The following is a 16,777-nucleotide window of genomic DNA, read 5'->3' on the forward strand; positions in this document are numbered from 1 at the left end:
TGCGCCCAAAAGGTGCACAGCGGTTCTGTTGCTGAGGACAAACTAAGGAGTGAGTGTTATTCAAGGGTTTCTTCACACCCAGCACACAACATCATGGTATTTCCTTTAGATCGCCACCTCTCTTGCCTCCTCTCCAGCAGAAGATGGCTATGCACAACAGCTGACACAGCTACAAGCAGCACTGAAGACGTGTTTGGGTCACACTCAGGAAAAGGCTCCAGCACGCTGCAGCCCTGTGGCATACGGAGTTTAGGTCACCTGCTCTCCAGTCCACAGCTCCAGAAATTGCCATTGACTACCACCATCCACTGTGCAAGAAGTACCATAGAAACACCACCCGACACATCTTCATGCTAAAATCACCAAGAAACAATGCTCCTTTTGTAGCACTACCAGAAAAGATCTTCCTTGACTAGCAGTTTTTACCCTGCACCTTCCCAGAAGGTAGACACCTAAGCATTGCCATTTAAAAAGAGGAGAGGCTCACAGCCCAAAAACTCACCCCAAACACACAACTTGTCTCTGTCTCAGGGGCTAACATCCCAGTCTCTTCTCTACTAGACACACGCAAGGCTCAGTCTCAGTAGGTTCCTGGCCAGATTAAACTATCTTCATTTCTCTGTTTTAAGCTAGTCCGTTAGGTAAAACTGATTCAGGATTCGCTCTCGTGGAGACATGCGCACAAAAAACGGGAAAGGAGCTAGAGACCAGTGAGGGCACCCGTCCTAGCAGAGGGGAACTGCTGGTTCCAGCCTCAGCTAGGACTACTTACACTGTGCCAAACGCAGGCTTATGCTAAAATGCACAGACAGAAGAGCATGTATAGGCACAACACCTGGAATACAGCAGGTTCTGCCAGGCCCGCTCTGTAGCATTTGATCAGCAGCTACACACGCTCTGGTAACACCTACCACACCACTCTACTCTCTGGAGACAGAGAGTGGAAAGTGTGCCTTCTCCTCCTGCTCCAAGACCTGAGGTGAGCACCAGAGTGCTCAGCCCTGACTGACGGGGCAATGCTTTCAAGCACACTCAAGCGTGGCACTGGAGAGACTTTCTACGTTTTAAAACTGGACAAGGTGAGGCACTGGAACAGAACAGCTTTCTCTCAGATTGACTCAAATCTTTCCCAGGCTTCAGCCAAGAGCAATCACAACTTTTCAGTCTGACAGCACGGGCCAGAAAGGGCAATACTACTGTCACACCAAGACACTCTAATCCTCCTCTTTTTCAACTGTGCATTTTGTTCTGATCGCTTCAGGGAGAACACAGCAACAAAACCAAGAATGACACCTGCTCCATTTAGCATCGTTTGGAATCCAAGGCCACAATTTGTTCTTCAGGAACGAATGATAAGGAACAAAAGCTACTTTCCTCCTTGCCAATGCCCACTAGGGTTCACAGGCAAGGGAAAGACTTACTGTTTCAGAAGTCAATCACCATTTCAGTTCATTTACTGTGCATTAATATTTATAGAGGAAGAACTGGGAGCAGTATTCACTAACTCACTTCTCTCACCAGTGTTGTCTTTGGAAGCACTGTGGACTTGATGGCTATCATTACAAATAGAGTTTTTCACACCCTCAACAACTGCAGTTTGTAGCTCTTCACCAGCGTCTTCCTTTTCCTGCTCCTTCTCCTCTTCTTCCTGTTCAGGTGATTTTTCCTAAAAGAGATTGACCAAACAGCTGGAAATAGCAGAAACAAGCACCTTCTTAGCCACCCATCGACAACAACTTTAAAAATGCTTCTCCTGTGTAAGACAACAGGGAAACTTTGTTGAGCTTTGTTTTACAAGGCCTTCAGTTTTTCTGGGAATCTCTGAGGAGACAGCAATGACATTAGCCCTAAGTCATTAGCCCTGGCTCTGCAAAGCTCCTGAGAAGCAATTCTTCCTGTCAGCCTAACTCTAGCTTTCATTTCAGTTACATTGTTTTGGAACACGCTCCTTTTCCTCTACTTTGCTCCAGGAAAATCACTAACTTCCTGCTCTCAATCTGACTCAAACTTTTTGGTTCCTCATTTTCAGCCATCACACCAGGTATTTTACTAAATGGCAATAAATCTTGACAGATAAAAACTGTACATACAACTGAGAAAAAAATTAATTTATTTCAGAAAAATTATACTGCCTATTTGTTTTCCTGCAAAACCACTGCAACCAATAAAAAAAACCATTGAAAATACTGCCCAATATTATTCTTATACCTAAGAAACTGCTTTGGTTAGGAGTAAAGGCATTTTCTATTATAAAAAAAGGATGATCAAAAGATGGATATACGTGAAATATTAACAGAAATCCAGTTTACCTTTTGGTTCTTACCTTTATCACCCTTAGAAAATACCTTTGTGATTGAATCAACCTTATATAACTTACTTTGGTGCCTGAGTGAAACGCTGCTCTTACATTTTCGTCATGCCTATTCAAGCACAAGTGTTCACTTTCTTGTTTCAGTGCTTCACAGACTTTATTATCTACTTCACATTGCTCTTCTTCTGTATCTTCATCATCCACTTGTTCAAGACAGACAGAGTTTGGTCTTTGACTTTCAAGCCTTGGGCTTTTTCCTGCTGACAAAGAACTATTATCACTTTCAAAGCCATTACTGAAGCTTGACTTTTTCTCCTTAAGACCACAACTATCTGAGAGAAGCTGAGGTGTCTCTTTTTTCCAGTTTGTCATCTTAGATTCTGCAAAAAGGGAGTCATCATTTCTGTGAAACTTTGCCTGAATCATGCTTTTCTTGTTCCAGCTTTCTTGTTTATCTTGCAAATTATTTAGATTCTGAAAGACAGTTTGCTTTGGTACCGACTTGCAAGATACTTCATTATTCACCGTCTTTGGAGACATGGCACTTATGTCAAAACAACAAAAGGAGTTATGGGAATGGCAACAGGCATGTTACCAGATTAACGGAGTAATCTGGGAATGTCTGGAAAAGGAACCAAGTCAAGGATGGGCAGGATGGAGGAAGGACTTCGCCAGGGACAAAGGCTTAGGAGGGGATTAATACCTGCATTTTAACAACATGACTTGTTTTTTCTGAAATGCCTAAGTGCTGTGTTTTCAAAGTGCTACTTTTCTCATTTACTATAGGAAAAGAATTGTTTAAAAAACTACTTAGCAAATCTACTTTTATATATTAGTATACTATGCAATCTTTTCCAAATAGCTTACTGTTTTTCCTGAACTGCTGGGAAACATTCATTAACAATGTCAAATTTGGCTTCTGCAGCTTCTGTAAATAAATGATTATTTTCTTTTAGAACACTAACGACAACAACAAATCCTTTGGTCACATCAAACCTTGAACACTAAATGTAATCAGGCTGTCCTTTCGACAGCGGTCAGGTGCTGGCTCCATCCTATACTTCTAACTACAAAAACACTCCTCACATATGCAATTCAGTGAGTATTTCACCCCCAAAATACCATGCAGGCACCCTTCTGAAAATTGTTTCCAAAACTATGGTTACATGCATAGCAGTTTGAAAAATCTGGGTTTAATATTTGTAGTACTTCAGTAAAACTCAGTTATATTTAAGATCGCAGCTTCTGGATGCTTACCTGCAAGTGTGCACAAGGGAAGTAACTGTTAAGAACCCTAGGTTTAATGCATTAATTAGTCCCTGCAAGTACACTTACCAGAATATCCTGAAATTTCAAAAACATGCCAAAAAATGCATAATTTGTATTTAAATCGGTGCAAGAAAATGAAATCATGTTAAAACTGAACATGCTTGCACCTCCAGTATTAGAGTAGGTTGAACTAGAACACTGCTTCCTCATCGCTGCAGAATCCCAGAGCAACAGAACAGATGCTCCAGACATCACTGCAGAAGTTAATAATGCTTCAGAACACTAGCAAAAAAAGCAGGCCTGAGAGCTTGTAGCTGACAAAACGAATACTACCTAAGCATTCAAAAAAAGGAGGGAAAACATGCAGTGTGAGATTGCATGCAAGCACAGAATGCCATCTCAATAGAAGAAAAAAAGATGACCCATTTGAGTAACTCATCGGCTGAGCACTCTTGAGTAACCTGATGAGGAGGAAAGGAGAACTAGGTGATGAAGGATTTCAGTACATCTTCATTAAAAAGTGCCCTTTATCGGTTAGGATTCTATCACGAAATTTACAGGAAACATTAACAGTGTTTGGGGAAGAACAGAACAGGTTATATTAGTAACTTATAAACTTAAAATCTGACTCAAATGACCAAGAACAAATAAAACTGTGGCGATTTATCTCGTCGCCTATTGCTCTTTTGCCTCAAACCACAAATCTACTGCATGATCTGCCACAGCTACAGGTCTTTTAGGAAAAACTCACAGCAGAAGAAAGGCTGGCAGGTCAGAGAGTGCTTCTAAGGAGAAAACAATATTGGCTAGAACTGTAGTTTCTTTCAATCCCCCAGAAAACTTGCCTTCAGATCACTTATTTTTATAGGACATTTACTGTAAATACACCGTACCTTGGGAGTAAAATCGAGTTCTTCCTCAGAAGTATGCCAACTGACATCGCTCCCCTCTTTCTCCAAGCTTCTTAAAAAGTAAAGCAAAATGAGTACCGTGTCTCTCCAATCATTCCTCAGGTATGTGCTGGGTATGTTTAAAGTCTTACCCGATTGAGTCTCCTTGCGACAAGCCGTCTATTGCTGTTCAAACACGAATTGACATGTTGAAATTAGATTTGGCATGCTAAAAATTAACCAGCACATACAAACATTTAACCTGGACAACTCTACATGTCATAACAGAATGAAACTTTGGGGAGTCAACTTAACGTAAGACAGCATGAATGAATGCATGCATTTCCAAACAACTGCTTTTTCAAGCCACACTGAATTGACAAAACAAAAAAGACTAGAGTTTTAGATCCTTTGAACTTTTATACCTAAAAGTTTAAGAACTACCTCTAAACTAAAAAAGCCCAGCATAGCATGAATATGCTGTGTTAATAAACAGTTATAAAATACTGGTGCTTTAGCAAGACGGTAAATAAATGAACTGCTGAAGTACTCATACTGCACACACAAGCACACCCTGTTGACAGAGATTTTACTGGTTTATATACTATACTAGCTGGTGCTCTACCCACTTACACGTTATCCTGAAAAGGTAAGAAACATCAAAAAGCATAACCAAGATCTAAAGCTTATCCTCACGTAGAAGAATCCCCAGCAGTTCTCTACGCTGCACCAAAAAGGGTATTCAACAGGCAAAACAGGCGTACCCAGGGCACTCTATACTACACTCCAAGCTTTCATCCATGTTAAGACAGCAACTGGCACATAGGATCACAGGATCAATCAGGTCACAAGGGACCTCGGCAAGTCTCTCAGCCAACCGCCTCCTCAAAGCAGGCTCGGCTCTGAGGTCAGATGAGGCTGCATAGAGCTTTATCCAGTCTGATCTTGAACCATTCAAGGAGGGAGACTGCACAACCTCTCTGCTTTACTGTTCTCACCATGGTGAAGCTGCCCACATTCCGTTAGAAATTCTCTTCTTTCCATTTATGCCTCTTGTACCTTTGCTTCATGTGACACACCACTGGGAGGCACCTGTCTCTGTCTTCTCCTCACACGTACTGGAAGCTGCTGCTGGGTCCCCTTCAAAGTCATCTCTTCTCTAGACTGAACAAGCCCGGTTCCCCCAGTCTCTCCCCCAAAGGCAAGGAGTCCTGCTCCTGGCAAAGCTTGATGGCCCTCCACTGAACTCGCTCACGGATGAAAGACCACTCTCTCTTGCACTGGGGGCTCAAAATTATACCCAGGGAGCTGGACACAACCCAGGGACTGCCAAGAAGCGGTGTACAATCCCCTCCCTCAGTCTCCTGGCTATGCTGCTCTTCATACAGCCCAGGACACCGTTAACCCTCTCAGCCGGCAGGGCACCCTGCTGGCTCATTCTCAGCTCACTTTCTGCCAAGACCCTCTGGCTATTCCCAGCAAAGCAGCTCTCCAGCCAGGCAGCTCCAGCACGTGCTGTAGCAAATGGTTGTTCCTTTCCATGTGCAGGACTTGGCATCTGCCCTTGCTGAATTCTGTTAAGACAGGCCTGACAGCCCATTTACCCAGCTTGTCAAGATCCCTCTGAACGGCAGCGTGGCCCAGATGCACATGTTGCAAACTCAACCATAGCGCACTCTAGCACACCACCGATGTACTAAAGAAACCTGAACTCTAGGAATCCAGCCTGAAGAGTGCGAAAACCTCTCAATTATCAACACCTAAGATGAAATAAAAGGCCTCTTCAATTCCCAGGACAGAAAGGAAAAAAACAAACAGAGCCTCCACATCGTATCTATTTCAGCATTCCTCAAGTCCTCGATAATTAGTTCTCGTTAACTATCATCACAAAATGAAGTTGCTTATAAAGAGGAGATTGGTGGCCTTCCATAAAGTTGTATGATGACAGCCAAACCGAGGTCTTAGACAAAATCATTAAACGGAAAAGAAAACAAAGGGCATATCATGTTGAGTAAGTTATCTGAACTTTTGCTTTCCATGGATAGTAACTTTAAGCAAGGATCAAACCCAGTTCCCATTCTCCTTTAAAAAAGCAAGAGAGAAAGTTTATGAGCTAGTTTTCAGACAGATCTTGATGCCCTACTGTAGAAACGGGATCTAGAAAAGTAGTATCTAGGGATCACTTGTTTCTACTTTAATTGAAGTCCATTTTCATTTTGGAGTAACAGAAGAGCATATATATTTTTTTTTAATATTATTTACTATCACTAATGACACAAAGCAATCACTCAATTCAGTAATTAAGGACCCGTGCAAAACACGCAAACAAAAAGCACCCAAAGCCTGCTCTCAAACCTAATTTATAAAACCAAAACCATCAGAATAGAGACCTCCAAGATAATAAACATCACAGGTGTGTTAGTATTTGTACATCACACAGCATGTTCCATAGTTGAAATGCTACTGTATAGAATACCTTTCTTTGGTTTTCCCGTTCTTGATGTCTGGCTAGGAGATTGTGGCATTCCTATATCCATTTAGGGAAAGGCGTGTCAAGGACAGACCAAACAAGGGCACCAGAATAAATGTGAATCCCCCGAAATTTGGAAAACATAACCAGTACATTAACAAAGCTATAGCAATGGGAGAATGTACTGTGACCATCAGCCTACTCTACAGTTACAAGAAGTAGAAGCCAAACCTATCACAACCTACAGAACTCTACTCTTAAGGGGCAGTGTCAAACACTGTAACTTAATTTACTTGCTCCATTGTAGAATACCTATATTCCAATATTTTGAAACACTGAAACAGATTCGTGGCAGTTTACTGTACTGCCAACTTTGCATTTCTCTCAGCTTGACTAGTCCTTGCCCAGCACTGACTGCCAATGCAATTCCTTCATATTTGTAGAGTGTTTTATACGTACGGCACACGTAAAATCCCTCCGTCTAAGCATCCCAAAAATCTGTAGGTGCCAACAAACTTTGGAGATATGCTAGCCAGTTGTGTCAGATGGTGCCTGATGCAGACACAGCCCCCTCCTACCTCAGTTTGAAGGTAAAAGCCCTGCATATATTGATTTGACCATGCTGAACTGCTCACGTAGAGAAGCTACGCCACCAGCCAGAACGCAGGCTTGACAAGCAGTCGGAGTGAATACCCTGTTCCCCCAGGGCTATAGGGCAGGCCACAACTGGACCAAAACGGGTGCACTGACTGCTGTGAGTGTCATGCATGTGTGCTTGTGTGTGTACGCGTGTCTATGTGCTGTGGAACAGAAGCTTTAGAATACAAATCACCATCCACCCGCTCTACCCATCCTACTTAGTAAAATGTTATTTTTTATATCAATGAATGGTGTGGTTCTGTTATTGCAGCTACCCAACACCAAATGTCTGTGTGACAAGGCCGTAACATTTGCCTCAGAGCAACAGGGCGTCCTGCTTATATTGATGTTACCACAAATACACGGAATGGATGTGGCAAGAGGACTCCTATCAAAAATACACATGTAAGAGTTAAAAAAGGACCTCAAGATTGTTTCTCATTCCTTCTCCATTTCTCAGTTTTCTTAAAAGGTGATACAGCAGATAAAAAGCACACTGAAGCACTCGTTTCTTTTCCAAGAGCTCTATGATGAAAAACCAATGGTTTCTGTAGGAACAACACACCAATACGCAGTGCAGCAGCTAAAAAAAGCTGCCACTGAAGACATACTAGAAATCTGAACCCTCGCTTTTAGAAAAAATACATAATTACTTTTTGCCAAAGAAATTCCAACTTCAAATCTGAAAAGTCTGTCATTCGATATGCTAGAGGTGGAAGCCATTCATTTGGAGGTTTTTGCCAGTCTGTCTGTAATCAACAAAAAGGTTCATGTTCTGACAAAAAGTAAACACTCAAATAAGCATGAGCCAACTTCTTAAATGTACCGACTTGCTCACTAGAGGCGAATATTTTGAACAATGTTCAACAAGTGCAAAAGTAGCAGCAAAAGGAGGAAGGACTACATTGAAGATCCCAGAAAAACAGGAATGAAGAGCAAGATTAAAACAAAGAATTCAAAGTGGGTATTCCTCCGTTGTCCCACGATCAGTTGAGCTTCTCCTCTAACAGGGGCTTCAAAGCTTTTACTGCAGCCTGTCAAAGGGACTCATGATGCAGGACCTGCGCTTTGTGTGTGCAAGCAAGAGACTGCAGAATCAATGCCACTAAGCGTTCCCTGCATGCTACTAATCCCTCTCACTCAACAGGCCGGGGTCATTTTCCAGGAAACTGAGCACAAGGAGAAAAAGATTCGTACTACTCAAGAAAAACAAGCCCTACTATAAACAGTTTGAGAACACAGCACACTCTTTCTCCTCCCAAGTCCTTAACCCACATAAATATGCTCTTCACACTTCCTATGCCTCTTCAAGTGAGGATTTCCCATAACGTTGTGGACTTATGCTAGTAGTATTACTGTCTTCAAGGAACTGAGCAAATTACTTGGTTCAAGAACCCATATTTCCCTGAGGGCATATTAATTTTGGAATCACACAACAGTATTATTCTTCAAGCCACATATTTTAAAATAACCCAGGCCTGCCAGTCATCACAATGTGGTACCACAGCAATTATCTATGTGCACAGGAGGCAGCCACAGAGTGCTGTTTGGGTAAAAGCAACATTTTGTTGATTAAACTACCTGTACCAAGCCCTTTCCAAAAATAAAATAAAATATAAAAACCTCCGCATCTTCCTTCAGTCTATCAAGAAACTTTACACATCGCTGACTAGATCAAAATAACTAGTCCTAAGTCAAAGGAACAAAGTTTGGCTCTAAACTAAATTCCCCTACCTGGGAAAAGTGAACTCGGAAAAATATCTCACGTTTTGCTCATATTTCACGACATATTTTAAAAAGGAGTAATAAACTGTGTTTGAACGCTGTCTGCTGCCCATTTGCCACAAAGTTCTGATGTAACACCCTTAAAAAAAAAACAGAAAGGATAGAACTTCCCACTGTAGGGCCTGAGATGTAAAGTACAAGAAGTTCGATCTATATTAAAAGATTAGTTTTCTAAGATTCCTCTAGGGCTATATGAGCTCATAAGCACAGACTGGATCTTAAAAATTAAGGAGTTGTGGGGTTTTTTTTTATTATTTTAAAATGAACTCACTGAAGGAGCTAATTTTTTGATAACAAGGCAATTCAATTGTTTTTCTGGATCACAAGTTAATATGGACTTTTTAACGTTTATTTCATACAATTACTGGAAGTAGAAGTGCTATCTATTTTTACTGGAATCAAACTATGTCCATGAAGATACAGTACACACAGAAGTTGCATTATTGTTCCTAACCAAGTGACTTTTCCAAGACGATTTTTCCTAAGTATGTCTCTACAGCACCTACACAGAAACAATCGTAACTGATGCTGAGAAATAAGACAACTCACTAAAAGCAGCTTAGTGCAGGTGAAACTATTAATATTAAAACACCACTGCACAAACTCAGTGGCTATCAACAAGACATGTACAGTCCTGCTAACTCATCTGTTGCTTCCCAGCTACAGGAAGATGCACAACTACTCAGGATGAACCTACTGCTTTTGCAATTCATTTTCACAATCTGACTGGCCATCTAAGGTACAAGTACACACCCCAAAACCAAAACCACTCTCACCTAGTTCCTTCCCTGTCCCCCTTCTCTCTCGGTATGAAAACCTATACAGATGGGCAATCTGGCAGGCAGAAGGCAACAACCCGGTACGTGGGCCCGTAGCACACAAACCGCAGCTGCCTTCACCCCTGACAAGAAGCACCTCCAACCAGCAACAAGTCAGCATATTCACAAAGCTTCTTGCGCTACCCCACCTGATGCCTCCACTAAAGTCAACGGTGAACACAGCGAGCGCTGACAACACAAACCCCCTAAAGAAAAGGCCACAGCGATTTTCCTCGTGAGCTCCTGCGTGATTAAAGATCCTACCTCCTCTGTCCACAGCAGGTGCACCCAACGTCAAGCCAGCAGCTCCGGCCCGGTGAGGAATGCCAGGTACTGTGCCGCCTTGTGCACCACCTTCGTCTCTGTCTCCCCGGAATGCGTATGCCACCAGTTGTTTACAAAGACTATATAGGGAAAGAGAAGAAACGTATTTGGTAAAAACAACCACATACTTGCTTATACAGTTTAATAGAACAGTTAACAGCCACTTATCCACCCTACACGTATTCATAGCCGTAGGAATTCATATGCTTGTATGCATTCACCGAGAGTAATACACACAGAACTTACTGCACGGCTACTACCTACTTCAATATTCACTACAGTCATGTTCACTCTAGAGGTGCATATCCACACCTACGAAGCCATTAGCTCCAGCTCGGCACAGTATTTTCAGCCTAGCTGTTAAGCACACATAACCACCTTAGAGAAGGGACACGCACAGGTACAAAGCTATCCATAAGAGGGGTGAAACTGCTTAAGACTTTAACAAAAGGGATATGTTAGATCTCTGAAAGAAAAGGCTGGTAGTTCCTGCTCATTGTAGTGGAAGTCAGTAAGGGCAATGGTGCTGGTCTGAGGAGAGGACCGACATGCATTTCAGTTTGCCACGTTCTACCTCTGGGTAACTGTAGGATACAGACGTGTTTTAGAGTTTGTATTGGGCAGGTGCAAGTTTAGCATCAAAACTTGACATCTAACAGACCATTCGGGGCGGAAATTTTCTTCAACATCCAGATTAATACTAGACACAGGGAACGATACGTATCAGAAGACGTCACTGAGCACAGCTTCAGGACAGCTTTCAACACACCATTAAACCTTGCTGCTATTACCAAAACCATTCAAAAGCCACACTGACAACTGACAACCTATTCTAACAATAAAGTCAAAAATTTACCTAGAATATCCATGAGTAACAGCATAATCCTCAGCTGTCCATCCGTTAGTGTCTTTATGGAAAAGATCAGCACCATATCCAAGAAGAACTTTTATTAAATTAAGCTGTCCACCAGATGCTGCAGTCATAAGTGGGGTTCTGAAACACCAAAAATATGTTACGAAGTAGATCATTTGACACAGACACTGTAATTATTTTTATTCCTGTTTGCTCTCAAAAACTACTGTCCTCATTACTGAATGAGCAAAAGAAAAAGCAGTTTTCATTAAATATTAAGAGCAACCATAAAATGCAAGAGGGAGTCAAAACAACCAAACCTTCAATCTTCAGACAAAGCTTCCACATAGACAACGCTCACATACAAACTACGCCACTATGCAGGAGATGTTTTTTTCAAATCGAGGCAGTGCTGCTGAGCTAACAGCATGTTTCCTGCCAGAAGGGACACCACAGGCAATGCCTTCTTGTAATCCTCAACGAGGAAAGCACCCACTGAGGTATGACAACAGCCAAGCGCAGATGTGCTTTCACAAGCCACACAGAAATAGCTGCTATGTGGCTCCCCGGTTTTTTTTTTTCAGAGCTCACTCTCATGCCTCTGATTAATCCAACCTAAAGAATACTAAAGAGACCCATGCAGAGTTTTGACAAACCACTCACCTTTCACAGTGATCTCGAGCATGCACATCAGCTCCTTTCTGCAGAAGAAACTCTGCTATATCTTCATGATGTTCAGAGATAGCAAGAATAAGCGGAGTGTTTCCCTCCTGAAAGGGCAGATAAATAAATTTAAAAATAAAAGTAAAAAAATAAAAAACCCTACAAGAGAAATACTAATACAACTTTTTGAAAGAACTTCTTCAACAAATACAAAAATTTACCTTATTCCGAGCATCAATATTGGCATTATGCTCAAGTAACAGCCCCGCTACGGTTGTATTAGGAGATCGGACAGCAAGGTGAAGGGCAGTGTTGCCGTCAGCATCCGCCAGATGGGGGTTGGCACCGTGCTCTAGCAGAATAGCTACACATTCTTCTTGCTGGCACTGTACTGCCTGGGAACAACACGCAAAAAAGGAAGAACTGCCAGCACTCTGTTACAATTGCCCCGGCTTCCCAATGCTGGAAAATAAGAGCACCTTCAAAGCTGAGCTAACATATGCCTATTCCACGCTGATTACCAGATGCATGCTTCTATGCAGAGCTGTGTAAAGAATCCTTCCAGCCACCTCTCATTTAATGCACAGTTGACAAGCCCCACTTGAAAGAGCATGACATATTCCACATACCTTCATCAGTGGCGATCTGTTATCACTGTCAGTAAGATTTAGCTTACACTTGTTTTCTACGAGATATGTAACAACATGCACATGGCCATTCGCAGAAGCAAGATGCAGCGGTGTCCTAAAAATTAAACATATTAAATTAGCACAGACAACTAGAGAAATAATTTCAGTCTCTGATAAATTGATATGACCACAAGTTTCACTTTGCACAAAGCAAGCTTAAGAAACGATTTCTCATTCTGTTACCAGTAACAGCAGTTGTGCACCAAACACCCGAGACTGGCCAGCAAAACCCCTCCGCAGCATCTGCTTAGTAAGCTGCCATTTCCTTCACTCTAGAACTTAATCTGCACAGATTCCCGTGCCCAGGTGGTGGTCACTGCCTCCAGCAGGACTACACCTGTGACACAGCAAAAAAGCTTGGGCATCTGAGAACTATGGCAAGCAACCCTCTAAGTTCTATAATTATTCATGTGCCAGAAGTATCAGAGATGTAGATGGGCTTTATATAAAGAGTATCAGCGTTTCCCTGCACTTTGAGGATTTCTGCTTTTTCTCTAGCCTGCTTACTACTGCAACAAAACCAAGTACTCACTTGCACCAAAGTGCCCCCCATCACATGCAGCAAACCAGACAGCAGAACACTGTAATCCTGAGTACAGGAAAGTAATACCTGATCCTTCAGATATGTATAACTATGATAGTCATAATAAGCCTACTACAGAGGAAGTCCTCTCCAGGGACGGAATACTGTGTTTCCATAATACACGACCAGCATAAGAAAATGAAACTCTTTTCTTCAAGTTAAAGCCTTGCCAGAGGAAAAAAAAAAACCAAACCACAAAAAACCACCCCAAAAAACCCCTCCTTCAAACCACAGATCATCTTAGGTCTGATGTCAATTAACCAGCCTACTTATACTGAAAGAAATTGCCCAGAAAGTCCTTGCATGTGTTTCCCCCTAAATCAGAGGCACAAATCAGCACAAGCTTCACTCTGTGCAGAAGCAAAGCACCTGCTGCTCTGCAGGACACCTGTCCCAACAGAGCAGAAGACAAGCTAGAAAACAGCTGGGACCTTCCTCCCTTGAAGGTGATGCAGTAACAATCCCACAGTTCCTCAAGAACTGAGGGGAACACCAGCACTGGTTCTGAACCACATCGCTGCAGGTAGGTCCTTCTCTGTATTTAGGAAAGCTCAACTAGCCTTGCAATTGTTTGGGTACCTTGCTGAGACAGGAGCACAACAGCTCCCTGGCTAAGGGGGAATGGAAAGGGAGAGGTACACAAATGCAGTGGCAGGTGATGCAGAAACACAGTAATCTGTAACACAGATACTTGCTACAGGGCAGCTGACATCCTCCTCCACTGCAACAAAGATGAGGATGAGAGAAATACAGAAAACTTCAAAGAATTTGTAATGTCTTGCTACAGACAGGGAACAGACTGGAGCACTGACAGAGGAGTAGCTCAAGAGCAACTACCACCACTTTTTGAGAAATTTCCATGGAAACATGCGGGATTCTTCATCTCTGAAGAAATGACTGACTGAGATTATCTGAAAGCTAACCAGGACCGGTTATGAAGGAGTCCACAACCATCTGAAAGCTGCTACTACCAACCGCCAGGAAGCATGACAGACGTGAAGTAGTCACTATCAGCTCTGCAAACAGAAAAGCCTTCAGAAAACTTGTGGACTTGCTGCTGTCCTCCTCATCCAAGCCTCTCAGTCCGTCAACAGGAGACGGCTCTGCTTGGAGCAAGGCCTGCTGTGCTCCACAGAAGATCCACTTCAGGGAACAGGCTGGCAGAGAACACCAGGGCTCAGGGTTGCCTGTCCCTGCAAGAGGCCTCCAGTAACACCGAAGTTCTTCTGCCACCCAGCCCTGGGGACACTGCCCAGATTCTGTTCCTGCTCCTGCAATGCTACGCTGATCACCTACAGAGTAGAGGAGAACTGCTGATGCCTGAGCAGCCACGAAACAACCCCACTGGGAAACAGCAGGTTGGCAGTACGCACTTTGAATGGCCCTTGAGCCGACAACCCAGCAGCTACAAGCCAAGCAATGAAAGCGCTGGAGTTCAGTCTGACAGGCAGCTGACAGGGTCAATCTCCCTTAGCGATGAGCTCTGACCCAGGATCCATGACTAGCTGGCATTGTGCCTGCAGTGCTTCCAACTCTGTGCTGACTTTTGCCCGTCTCTGTCAGTGAGGCTGAAGGTTTTGCTAGACCACCTCTGAAAGCTGCCTGCTCCTAACTGATGCTGTATCAGGCACACTTTTGGGAGGTCTTATGGGCTACAGGACCCACTTTATGGAAGGAACCTGTTGGTGTGATCCTTGCCATGCTCCTGGTGCAGGATTTTGCTTTTGGAAATCCTGAGCAGCAAACCTGAGATATTCATACAACCAACGCACACATTGTTGCCGTTACTTTGCATTATTTCCTACTCTTCACCTCTATTTCCAATGATACCAAGTCTTCCAACACGAAGCCCTGAAACGCACCTGCATCTGGTGGTCACTCACAACACACATCACACCCACAAGCACTAAGAGGGCACAGGTGGCCTTGCAACCCTCATGGCTGGTACAGAGGGCAGTGGCTGCAGCAAGTAGGCAGGCTCTGGCCACCGAATTGCTCTCAGCCTCGCTTTTCAGCACTGGGCATTATCACGGCAAAACCACCACCGTGCTCATCATAGTATGCTGCCTTTTCTTTCTTCCCTCCCTCTCCCCCCCCGCCCCCGGCTTGTTTTTTTACAGTTTGTGACTGTATTTGTCCTCTTATAACACTGATAATTGCCTGGCACACAGAAGGAAACCCTTCAGAGGAAAAAAAGCTTTCTAGACAAGATGAACTTGAAACGCAAAAACTAGCGAAAATTCATACCAGGGTCTGCTAAGAGCTGGTGACTGACTGCTGACTGAATCAGAAAGCAGTAAGAAGAAAGAGAGAAAGGTTCCAAACTATTTCCATAAATGCCATCGGGCACCTCGACTCTGGCAGCTGAATTATGCACAAAAGTGCACTCAAGCCACCTTAAATGGCACCCCCCACCTCCAGCTGCATAAACAAATACTGGCTGGCAACACTCAGGCACACAGCCCACATGCTGACTGACTGCACTCTTCATTGCCTTCCTACAAATCTAGACAGTTTCAGGTGTTTTCAGGGCAATAAGCTAGCTGGCTGGCAAAAGTCCAGTCTTCAGAAAAGACAGCCCAGGATGCTGAAGTACTCTGATTAAACCAGCATCTCCTCTGAATGTCATGGATGTTTTGACTCAGTCTTTTCAGAAAAGGCATTAACAGCTCGACACATCCAAGACCCAAAAACCTCAGCTGATTCCCTTATGCTTACGGTGGACCATGAGGAGCTATGCTGCAGCCCAGGGCTTCTCCCTAAGATATAACTGCCAAGTACTTGCTGTGCTTGACTCAAAAGCACACATCCTACCACCTGCCAGAAGCAGCAGCTTCCTCTGCATGGCACTGCCCAGATCTTCCAAACCAAGGCACTAATTAGCTGTACCAAGGCCACAGAGCAAACAGCAAAGTAACTGCCACCTAAAATCAGACTGATGTTGCTTTGGCTGCAACACCACAGTCACAAAAGGCACATCAGGCAACCGTCCACACAGCACCAATACACAGCACACTTACCCTTTCCTAAACACAGCGCTTACCCCTCTTTTACTCCCAGCTGAGGCAGTGCAGCTTGCTCAGCTCAACTACTAACCCCGCACGCCGAGGCCTCCGAGGTGCATGCACTCTGCCTTCCAAGCCTGCCTGGAGAATGGCCCTGAGGCTCCTTCTGCAACCCCCCTGGCCAGGCTGCTGCCGGCCCCCTGCCGCTCCTGCGCCCCCAGGCAAGGCAGCACCCCCGGGAACGAGGGCACGGAGGGGGCCGGGGCAAGACGGGGGATGCTCGGCCGACTCCAAGGGCTCCTGGCAGCACAGGCCTGGCTCCCCGCCCAGGCTGAGGCTCCCCGCAGCGATGCTGCCGTTCGCTCCCAGCGCCCTTGAGCTGCCGGCGGCTGCAGCTGCACCTGCGGGTCCCGGCGCTGCCCGCAACCCCCCCGCACCCCGCCCCAGCACCGCCCGGCGCTGCTGCCCCCCCCGCCGC

At 44.1% G+C, this 16,777-nt stretch overlaps 1 pseudogene; it reads right to left on the reverse strand.

Moving 5' to 3' along the window:
- LOC114012114 (ankyrin repeat domain-containing protein 26-like) overlaps positions 1–14,793 on the reverse strand; it is a 50,479-nt pseudogene extending 35,686 nt beyond the window's left edge.
- Between the last annotated feature and the right edge of the window lie 1,984 nt (positions 14,794–16,777).

This window comes from Falco peregrinus, unplaced genomic scaffold (genome assembly GCF_023634155.1).
Source record: "Falco peregrinus isolate bFalPer1 unplaced genomic scaffold, bFalPer1.pri scaffold_29, whole genome shotgun sequence".
Taxonomy (NCBI): Eukaryota; Metazoa; Chordata; class Aves; order Falconiformes; family Falconidae; genus Falco; species Falco peregrinus.